The following is a 12,702-nucleotide window of genomic DNA, read 5'->3' on the forward strand; positions in this document are numbered from 1 at the left end:
TGATTTTATGATAATCAGCAGGCAAAGGGGGCTAACTCAAAATTAACTTCTAATCATTTAATGTGGAGTAGACTTCATGGCTGAGCAGAGGTGCAACCATACAAATATAATTATACCAAAAATATCAATACATGTAATATAAATAAGAAGATGTGGTATGAGTGCCAATGAGTCACATTATATAAAAAGTTTACAATTATAGGTCTAAGTATGGCCTTCAACAAACAGCACTCTATAAACAGATAAAGGGCCCCAAAATGACAAGTGTAAAATAATTCAAACAGGAAAAACTAACTGTCTAATCTATTAAAAAAAAAAAAGGAAGAAAAAGATTTTTTTTAGAATAACAACAGCCTGCTAAAAATAAGTTTATCAATATAGTTGTCAAATCTTTTATCATGCAATATACCCTCCTTGTAAGGTCTCTTTTTACCACATGGAAGGTCCCTTACACCAAAAACTTTCAACCTGAGGAATGAAGTTTATGTAGCAGTTACTTACTATGCATCCCCTCTTTACCTACAAGAAATTGTCTACATAAAGACTTTAAAAGGGTCCTTTGAAATGACACAAATATTACTAGAGTTAAGAGGACAATTGGCCTATTTCATTATGACACACAATAATCATATGTAAAACCATTCTTCATTTTGTGAGGAAATTCTAATATCAGTTTATACAGCCATTTTTTCAGAAAATTTTATATGAATGGACTTTGAAATATCCATTTTCCAAATATCCCCCAAACCAGTAAAAGCTCATCTGTAATTAAGCCTAGATAGATCACATTTAAATAATCTGCTAATAAAAATTTCTAATCAATTTAATTGATGATATTGACTAGATTTTTGTATTCTTAACACAATCCCAGAGGGTAATTTATCATCAAATGTCACAACCAAAAATCAATATCCTAGAAATATGTCACACCTAGATAGTTATTTTATCTTACATGTGGATATATTTTCTCTTCAATCTTTAAAATTCATTGAAATTTGAATGAATGAATCTTTTGCATATTAAATGAGGTACCGGCATTTTCTTCATTACATCAATTGAGTTTTCATCCTTAGAACTACTAAATTGGGTTAAAAATTGAGAAAAATGTAATCTGTTGACAATAAATGCTAATAGGTACTTACCATTTCAATATTTGCATGAACACATACAAAATGTCATGCAAATTATTGACCAACTTCTTACTGTGGCACCATGACTCACATGTTAAAATCACCAATTTGGCTATTTTATGTCCTTAAATTTGATTGGTTAATGATGAGAGAATGTCTAAAACACCAGCAACAGTTTTTTATCCTTACATGACATCACACGGAGAAAATATTTTTGACCACTTGTGGCTACTAGTCTAAAAACTTTGACAATAATACTCCCCGACTGCCGTCAAATAAATACATAAATTACACTATGGATGCTATAGACTGAGTATAGATTTGTATATTGATCTGCATATTTGATGTGGCTTATTTGCTCAACCTGTCCAGGGAAACAACAAAAATCAATATCAACATCATCAACATCTAATATTGATCTTAGGTTCTTGTTACAATGCTGTAAGACATTTTATTATCAACTAATGCTACAATTTAATCCCTCCCAATTATAGTAATGGACAATTTACTGTTCAAATTCTCTCTTTTTATGGTAATAATAATCATAAATTTATAAATGGATTAATTAAATTTTCAGATGTGTCAAAAAATATTCCTGTCTCATTGAGTGTTAGAATAAAGAATTATAAGGTCTTCATACTGCTTGATAAATTTTAAACAAATTAGGCCATTTCAAAACACTCCACTGACCTAAGGTTCCATATATTCAAAATATGTAAATACAGTCAAAAGCAATGTTTTATCTTAAATCATTTTTTAATTAAGGAAATATTGCATTCTGCCTAATTTGTGGTGTAATTTTAAACAAGAGGCTGTCAAAACCACATCAAACAAGATTTTTATTACATTTATAAATGTCATGATTTAAAGCCTTCAAGTCCTGAATGTCACATTAACTGATGTTTGTCAATACCAAATTCAACCTTAATTTTGTCATCAATAATAAAATATTAAAGGATTGAATGAAGTCTTCAATTTATTTTGCAAAGAAATAACTTAAAATCTTAAATTGCCATTTTCCAATCAATAAATAATTCATGAACACCAAAATGTGAAAATCCTCAAAAATGGAACTTGACATCATGTTATCATCAGAAAAATTTGTAAGGGTTCCGCGGAACCCAGTATCTCATCTACTTTTGCTGTTAATTGCAGGCCCAACAAAAATGAGGAAAAAAATCAATAAAATAATTCCTCTTGATACTATGTTTTGATTGTCATGATTGTAAGAAGCTTATGTCCAAGTTTGGTAAAAATCCAGAATAGTTAATGAATCTAATAAATGTTTTACAAAATTTCCTTCTAGATACTAGCTTTTGATCATAAACAAGCTTCTGTCCAAGTTTGGTACAAATCCAAAATCGTATAAGAAAGTTATTAAAATTTAAAAAACTTTAACCACAGAGTGAATGTAATGTTTCCGACAGAAAAACTAAGTCCATTTATAAGTAAAGTTCAGAATTTTTTTTACTTCTGGATACTATGTTATGATCATAAACAAGTTTCTGTCCAAGTTTGGTAGAAACCCAGTATATTTTAAGAAAGTTATTTAAATTTCAAAAACTTTAACCACAAATGCTGACAACGACACAGACGGAATGTAGGATCGCTATGTCTTGCTTTTTCGACTTAAGTCCAAGGCTCGACAAAAAGCGTAAAAAAATGAGAAAAAGAAATGGTTGAGTGGTTTAGAAAAAGAGAGTAACCCAAGGCAAGACAATATTTAGAGCAGGATGGATCTGTAAAAATTCTATGCATTAACCATATATTGGACTTCTTTTCTGTTAAAATAGTCACTCCCTCGTTTAAACTGAAAAATCCATGCAGAAATACCTTTCCTGATTCCATGGACATTAATGGTCAGAGGTCATCTTCTATGTTACATAACACATGGTTCTGAGAGGCTGCACGCATGTGCTTAATTCATAATCCGAATCAGAATGGGAATGATAATTATATTTATCAACTTGTAGGCAATTATAACACATCTACTTATTTTCATATTCTCACTTAACAATCCTCGACCTGTTGTTCAAAGATGAACATACTAAAACAATTGCCTTTTTTCTCAATTATTAGGTAAAGTCAAAATATTTGAACATAACCCCACAAAGGATCTTTGCAACTATATCTTGGTTGCAATGGTTCTCATAATAATATATAGAACAAAAGGCAGTCAGACTGACAACAAACCAGATTTTCTGCATGAAATTGATATAAGTAAACTTGAACCCCAAAACAGGATCAAGTAAACAAAAAATTGTAGGGTGCAGAAAAAGAAACACAAAAATATCTAAGAATCACCTTTAACTTCTTAAAGTTCTACAACTTCACAAAGATAAAATCATGAAAATCAAAATTGATCTTCATTTAGTCAAAGGATTTTTTTATTTTTTTGGGGTATTTTAATGAAACTTTTAAGCACTGCATTTAGGCTTTTTCGTGGTGGCCAGTTTTTACAGGTAGAGGAAGCAAGAGTGCCTGGAGAAAACAACTGACCTTTGATAGGAAAACTGACAATCCTAGTCAATTAAGATTGGAGTAAACAGCACCCGTGCGAGCCGGGTTCAAACTGACAACCTCAGTGTTGACTGGCTAGTGATTACAGTAGTAACTACTTAGACCACTCTGCCACTGAGATTTGAAAAGATTTTGTCAAAGCGTAATCAAGTCATTGCAGAAACAACACTCTAAGTATCAATTTTCTCTACTTAAAAGTCTACAACTAAACAAGATTTCCTCAAAACATTGTCAAATTATTGCATGGACACTGTTTCGCAGCCCTACACAGCTGCCTGGGCACCGTAAATCACCAAAATAATAACGGTAAACTGATATTTTCATTTGTTAATCCAGTTAAAAATCATCAAATCAAGAAGACAGCAACCTTAGAACACAAGTTCATATTAAAAAATATCTAGAATATATGATATGAAGAAATAAAGCTGCAACATGCACTTATCAGGAAATAAAATATACAAATTCCTCATCATCTATTATAATTATCTATTTCTCATATAAATATTAAATATAATCTCCTACTGACAGCAAAACTTATCTACCAATAGAAAAAACTGTATTTAAAACCTTACAATGAACTGACTTTCCATTTTTGATTTTATTTTTTTTAAATATACATTTAAATGGAAAATCTTAATAAGCCTTAAATCATTTTATTTTAATCAAAGAGCTGAATAGCTCTGAGGGGAAAGACGGCCCTTGTTTCTATTTAATTATGTTTTTGGAAAGGGGGGGTATCTTTTGATAGTTTTCATATGAAGAATGAAAAAGAGAACAGCTAGAACATGTAGAAAGGTTGACAATATTGAAATCAATTGTTGTTTATGTAATTTCATTTCCTTAGTTTAGGATTCAATTTGGACCAATGAAAGAGATCTGCATCTTCTAAATCTAAACATTTGATTAAAGTTGATAGCTAATTATAAAACTCAACTGAATTCTGTCATTTCACAACAACTACAATATTTTCTGAAATCTTGATTGTGTACTACTGAACTGCAGGCTCGGGCCATTTTCCATTTTTTGTGACAGTTCTCTCGGATTTTTAGGTTTTTTCTTTAGAAAGTGTGGACTGAAAAATCTATTCAGTTTTAAATTTCCAATGAATTTTATGAAGTTCGGAGTTATAACTCTCATCACAGGGAATCAGGTACTAATAAAAAAAAAACAATATGAGAGATGTAAACTGTGTGAAGCTTGTTTCCAAATCTTAATTTTGAAATATTTGTAAATAATAAATATGTTTAAACTACAAAATGCAAATTTTTATTATTTTTATTTTTTACCATTACAATGATTATGTAGGTACACAAAAATTTAGTTTTAATAGAAGACTACTAATCCAATGAAATGTTACATTTGAAGTGTTTAAATACATTAACTTTTATTTTAGTGGATAATTACTCATCACTTGAGGTGCTCCTGAATTGGAGGAAGATTCTCAGAATTTTTACAGAAAAAGTGGTCTGACTAATTAGCGACAAGAAGAATTTTAGCGACAAGAAGCGACAAGAAGAATATTTTTTTCTTGTCGCTAAATAGTCTTCTTTCCCCTGTCTCATGTAACCCCACGATCTTTGTTGATTTTGAAAGTTGTTGACCTACAAATTAAAGTATTGTATGTTGATGTTTAAATCATCTACAGTAAACAATATTATGTTTAGATTTAACAAATACAAATTTGTAATTAGTGCACGATCTCTAAGAATGATTGAAATATTAAACCAGTGAACTGGTGAAGGATATCCCTCCCTGCTTCTTCCAAGAATGACGTCACTATAAAATGCAATGTAGGTTGGATATATTTAGAATATCTCGTCATACTAATTTTTCCGGATTGTAAAATAAGCGTTAATAGTGTAAAGGAGAGTTCAAGATACGATAATTTTGTGAGAAACAGAAGGGAAATGTGTAAAAAAGTGTTTAAAGTCAAACTATTCATTTCTGGGTCTCCTTCTCTTCAATCTAAGTAAGATTTGTTGGGGGGTTTTCCACACTATAACATGTATAAAATCAAAATGAATGATGTGAGGGAGTGTCACTCTGGTCAATCCCATAGGGGATTGACGGCTTGAAGCCGTCTTTCCCCAAAAAACGAGTCTGATAATAACTAACAGCTTAATATATTACTCATTAAGGAGAATTTGAATGAATCTTTCTCTTATCATCAATATGATCCATGGTCTACTTTTTTGATATGCAATTCAGTAATTTAAGTAAGAAAGACAGAGTTGTCTCCCATATAATGTAAAACCATTTTGCAATTTAATTGCAGTTATCTCCCTTTCACAGTATTATACTAACTGTCTCTTATTCCAATATTTGAACATTCAACAAAATATAAAAATGATAAGAGATATAGTATAATTGCCAATGAGACAAATACCCTCCAGACTCCAAATGACATGGATGTTAGAAACTATACCCTTTTAATAATTCTTTTTTTAATCCATGAGTAAATTTTGATCTTCTTTTTTAATACTGATTACTCAATGGAAACTCTTGTTGAAAACTGGTTGAAACAACTTCCCAATTAAAATATAATAATTTGATATTTTCAGCCAAAATAGAAAAAAAAACTTTGGCATTTTGACTTTGAATTTCAATATGTAACCAAGGAAGCTTTACATTTAAAGTCATATTATATATACAGATATATAGAGACAGGTTTACAGTTGCTCAAATCCTGATTTTTGTTTTCATTGATGATATTTTTGACTGATATCATTTTTAACAATTCACCAAAACATTAAGTGTGATTTTCAACCCATTAAAATGAGATAAAACAATCTTTTTGACAGCAAATCTAATGAGAAAAAAATCTAACTATATTGAATGACAGTTTACTTTATCATTAAAATTGATTGAATCTTTCATCTAAAATTAACATATAGAGCACCGATTTTCAAAACAAAAACCAAGATGATTGATGGTGTGTTTAGGAAAGCAAATGCTTTCAAAGTTTGTGTCATGATTGGGCCTTTTGAAATGAACTATACATAAGGGTTTATAGCATTGTTGAAGTCTGTAAGAAAGTTGTCTTATTGGCATTCATACCCCATCTTCTAATTCTGGATAAAGGACTTATCGTAATTATTTGGTTCAAAATATAATGGATCAGGTATATTGTTTTTAAGAGAATATGAAAACAGCATTAAATTTCGTGTAAAACATCGTTACCCAAATCTTAAGTTTTTGTATATACATATGATACATATATATGATTCATTATATTCTGCATAATGTATCTACAAAAAAACATTTGACAAATTAATCAGACTGATGATACATGTGGCATGTTTCTGTTCTGTTACCTTGGAAATTCAGAGAATAATTAATTTGTTTATTTATCTTAATTTTGCTTGTTTATTTGTATTACATCAGTATGTTGCTGACAGCACTAGTGTATTGATCTGTAAGCAAGCTATAATCAATCATCAATATCATAATACTATTATATAAAAGTGAAAGTGAATCTTAAAATAAAACTGAGAAAATCTATAATAAAAAAAGTAATAACAAGTGTCTTCATCAACTTCTAAAGTAAAAGCTGAAAAATTGAAAAACAACAGCACGACCGGTAAATAAACTTGACCTTCAAATAAGTGGACCATTTGCATTTTACCTCCTTGAAAAAAGATATAGATAAAGGAAGATGTGGTAAAAAAATGTATGAGTGCCAATGAGACAACTCTCCATCCAAGTAACAATTTATAAAAGTAAACTTTTATAGGTCAAGTTACAACCTTCAACACGTATCTTTGGCTCACATCAAACAGCAAGCTATAAAGGGCCCTAAACATTGTCAGTGTATACTAACTAGCTCCCTTTGAGGGCATACGATACAGTTACAGGGGAGGTAATGACGTTGCTAATGTAAAATGTTATCTTCGCGACGTCAAACTATGACATATCGGGAAAAGATGCATTTTTCGACTGATTTTTATCATTCAAAGTGATTTAATTTGAAAACGAGTGCATGGACCCCTAATTTTTAAAACGGCAATTTGTTTCATTTTGCAAAGAGATTATGTGACTAAAATTTTATAAAACTGTAAATAGCGCAATTTTTTTAATTTTGATAAACATGCAGCAAAAAATGACGTTATTTTCCCTCTATTCATGAATATTTGATAAATATGAGTTATTTCTGAATAAACCAGATGCTCCGCAGGGCGTAGCTTTATACGACCGCAGAGGTTGAACCCTGAACCGTTGGGGCAAGTATGGACACAACATTCAAGCTGGATTCAGCTCTAAATTTGGATTGTGATTAAATAGTTGACACAGAATGAATGTGTTCTAATGAACTTAAAATTTTTGTTTTCTCTTAGAGCAATTCACTATGCTGTTGAATATTAATCCTCTCAAAAAATGTTTGAAGAAATTTTCTTTTTTATTTATGAAATTTCAAATGAGAAAAATTGAACCCAATTTTTTTAATCACATCCCCCTTTCCCTTATTCCAAAACTAATCTCAATTAAAATTTCTAATGGAGTTTGCAACAATAACTACTCATTTAAATACATCATAAAATATTAAGATGTAAAAAAACTGCTTGTTATCACTGAATGGTGAAGATTATTTTAATTTATCAGTTGGTAGTAAAAAGTGAATATACATTGTATATTGTATATAACAAAGATTTAAGTTGATTCTGGACAAAGAAAGATAACTCCAATTAAAAAAAAATCTTGCTATTGCACAATATTTTGCAATTAGATATTTCTTGCTTACTATTCTGGACAAAGAAAGATAACTCTAATTAAAAAAAATTTTGCTATTTCACAATATTGTGCAATTAGATATTTCTTGCCATTGCGCAATACTGTGCAATTGAAAAGACTTGCTATTGCACAATACTTAATATAATAATTTTAGATCCTGATTTGGACCAACTTGAAAACTGGGCCCATAATAAAAAATCTAAGTACATTTTTGGATTCAGTATATCAAAGAACCCCAAGATTTCAATTTTTGTTAAAATCAGACTAAGTTTAATTTTGGACCCTTTGGACTTTAGTGTAGACCAATTTGAAACAGGACCAAAAATGAAGAATCTACATACACAGTTAGATTTGGTATATCAAAGAACCCCATTTATTCAATTTTTGATGAAATCAAACAAAGTTTAATTTTGGACCCCGATTTGGACCAACTTGAAAACTGGGCCAATAATCAAGAATCTAAGTACATTTTTAGATTCAGCATATCAAAGAACCTAACTGATTCATTTTTTGTCAAAATCAAACTAAGTTTAATTTTGGACCCTTTGGACCTTAATGTAGACCAATTTGAAAACAGGACCAAAAGTTAAGAATCTACATACACAGTCATGACAGTTAGATTCGGCATATCAAAGAACCCCAATTATTCAATTTTGATGAAATCAAACAAAGTTTAATTTTGGACCCTTTGGGCCCCTTATTCTGTTGGGACCAAAACTTCCAAAATCAATACCAACCTTCCTTTTATGGTCATAAACCTTGTGTTTAAATTTCATAGATTTCTATTTACTTATACTAACGTTATGGTGCGAAAACCAAGAAAAATGCTTATTTGGGTCCCTTTTTGGCCCCTAATTCCTAAACTGTTGGGACCTAAACTCCCAAAAACAATACCAACCTTCCTTTTGTAGTCATTAACATTGTGTTTAAATTTCATTGATTTCTATTCACTTAAACCAAAGTTATTGTGCGAAAACCAAGAATAATTCTTATTTGGGCCCTTTTTTGGCCCCTAATTCCTAAACTGATGAAACCAAAACTCCCAAAATCAATCCCAACCGTTCTTTTGTGGTCATAAACCTTGTGTCAAAATTTCATAGATTTCTATTAACTTAAACTAAAGTTATAGTGCGAAAACCAAGAAAATGCTTATTTGGGCCCTTTTTGGCCCCTTATTCCTAAAATGTTGGGACCAAAACTCCCAAAATCAATACCAACCTTCCTTTTGTGGTCATAAACCTTGTGTTAAAATTTCATAGATTTCCATTCACTTTTACTAAAATTAGAGTGCGAAAACTAAAAGTATTCGGACGACGACGACGACGACGACGCCAACGTGATAGCAATATACGACGAAAATTTTTTCAAATTTTGGTCGTATAAAAACAGAAATTACCGATTATTTAACCCAAAAAAAATTGTGTTTATCTTTTAAAACAAAAAAGTTATGTCTTTCTTTCGAAAAAGAAAATACGGACACAAATCTGAATTTTTAGCAAATATACAAAATTTCGACCTCATTTTGCTCAAAAAGTAGCACATGAAGGTATATTTTTTATTACATATTTGATTTAATCAGGTAAAAAATAGCCTACATGCAAATGTTCAACCCGTAAATACAGGTTCAAAACTGTATCGTATGCCCTTAATAGACAAGCGTACATGGCTATCCCAATTTTGTTTGGTTAGTCTTCATTATACATTACAGAATTCAAAATTCATTTCTTTGTCTGTAAGTCGTTCAAATGAAAATTCCACTGGGAATAGGCCATATGAACTCTGTTGTTCTTCTAATTTATGTTACTGTGGATCCATTATTATTTGTGTGAGCTAACTGATTTGTGTGATGCCAAGGTTCATGGATTTCATGCAAAAAAAGAGTTAACAAAAATCTGAAAGAGTAATTTTGTGCAGGTTTTGGCAAAACTATGAATTTTCATTTTTTGCTCAGTCCACAAAAATATTATATATATCTTTTGAAAGGTCGTAAATTTTCCAGTATCTCATTTATTGTGACAGACAAATTGGTTATTACTGTAAAGCTAGAACTGACCAATTTATTATTACTGTATAGCCATAAATGACCAACAACTAATGCTGTCCCAAGATACATATAAAGCCTGGCAATAATTCATAACAGCAAAACTATTTCTATATATAACATGACTCCAGGGACATCTACATATCATGCTATATCAGAAATGACAATCCAGATTCATGTTGACACAGAAATGTCTTGGCATTATTCTGGATGCCACAACCAATAAAGGAAACGCGGCAGTCGTAGAGATGAAAATCAATAGAGAAAAACTATTGTTGAGCGTAATGTTGTAACTATATTGATCTTGTATTTAATCTGTCATTATATTGTAAGATACATAATTCACAAATTATATCTTAACCACAATAAAACTTTATCAGCACTTCTACCCTGTGATGGCTTTTCTATAAAACCCCAGCTTTATCAATACTTTGATTTAACAACTCTGTAATTAGATGGGCAAACATTGAACTACTTTCTATTCTTTGATCTTTTCTTATTTTTACCTGGATGTAATAAAATATTTAACTAAATTTGGACTTTTTATTATGTTTTATTACCACTGTTTCCTCTAATGAAGTTCAAAGTTGATAGAACCTATTTCATCAGGTGTAAATAGATCATGACCTACTGATGGATGAATCAATGATGATTAAATCTGGTTCAGGTTAACATTGAGAAATAAACAATAGATGATAACACTATAATTATATACCTGTTTTATAATGACTTGTCTGTACAAAGGCTTTTATTATCATCAAATGATTGTGTTACAGAAAGATAATATTAATATACGTTGACCTAATATAAAGAGGTTTTTTTAGGTCCATGTAAATAAAAATTTTTTAAATAAAGAGATCAGCATATGATCTTCCACAATAGAAATAAAGAGACTATTTTAATAAAGAGTTCACTCAGTATGATCTTTGAAAATATTCATATATTATATAAAAAATGTTTTTCTGTTACAAATCATGATGTATTGTTCTATGTGTACATGTTATGCTGCCCATCAAGGGCCCTTGATTGGAATAATAAAATATTCTTTTATTTCAATTGTCTATATGATATGCGTCAAGATAACCGGCTAGAAGATCAGAATCAGTTTAGTTGATACTACAAAAGATCTGTCATCAATACCAGAGTTCCTAAATGACTCAAACATAACAAAAGAAGACACCAGATGAGGTTTCTGACAGACTTTGGACAGGTACATCATTATGTGACTGGGTAATACAAATTAGCTTTTTTAGATCTCAACCCTCACCTCTTTTTCAAAAACCCAATTAGTCAGACAAAATATCGTAAAAAGACTGTACTAAATGAAATTGCCACACTGATAGTGGCAACTGATAGCCACTTGTATGGAACCAATAATGAACAGCAATACTAAAGTGACATAATAGTTATCAAAGGTACCAGGATTATTAATTTGATATGCTAGACGCAGGTTTCGTCTATATAAGACTCATCAGTGACACTCAGATCAAAATGGTTAAAAGCCAAACAAGTATAAAGTTGAAGAGCATTGAGGACCCAAAATATCTATATATAGACCAATATAAAAATAAGAAGGTGCGGTATGATTGCCAATGAGACAACTCCCCACCAGAGACCAAATGATTAAGAAGGTTACCAACAAGGTCACTGTAAGGTATTCAACAATGAACAAGCCTTTATGCATAGCAAGCTGTAAAAGGCAATCCCATTGTTCTGGTGCTAAAATACAGCAAATGGTTAGTATTACAATGGCAATTATTACAGCTTATATCCAATTTTATATAAACAATCATGAATGGCAATATAATGGTGGCATGAATAGAGTCCACACTCTCCACACCCATGGATGTGGTGCTTATTATCCGGTCAAAAGTAACTACCGGTATTAAAGTAGCAGCAATTAAACAAATCTTCATGGTCAATGGGGATGCAACAATAAAACAAATTTCCACACATGATACAGGGTAAAAAATACAACCAAATCAATTTAAGTGGCAACAATAAACAAGATGCCACTCTTATGATACATTGTATTGGGGTAGTAATAAAGCCATTTTCATTATTATAGTTTCAACAATTAAACAAATTATCCAGTCATTAGATATAGGAAGATGTGGTATGAGTGCCAATGAGACAACTATCCATCCAAGTCACATTTTATAAAAGTACACAATTATAGGTCAAGGTACAGTCTTCAACACGGAGCCTAGGCTCACACCTAACTGCAAGCTATAAAGGACCCCAAACATTACAAGTGTAAAACCATTCAAACGGGAAATCCAA

The 12,702-nt window shown here is 30.8% G+C and overlaps 1 protein-coding gene across 1 annotated transcript in view; it reads right to left on the reverse strand.

The window, feature by feature from the left end:
* Positions 1–12,702, reverse strand: part of LOC143046267 (uncharacterized) — a 172,443-nt gene that overhangs the window by 150,258 nt on the left and 9,483 nt on the right. The window lies entirely within an intron of this gene.

The sequence above is a fragment of the Mytilus galloprovincialis genome, chromosome 9 (assembly GCF_965363235.1).
Source record: "Mytilus galloprovincialis chromosome 9, xbMytGall1.hap1.1, whole genome shotgun sequence".
Classification (NCBI taxonomy): Eukaryota; Metazoa; Mollusca; class Bivalvia; order Mytilida; family Mytilidae; genus Mytilus; species Mytilus galloprovincialis.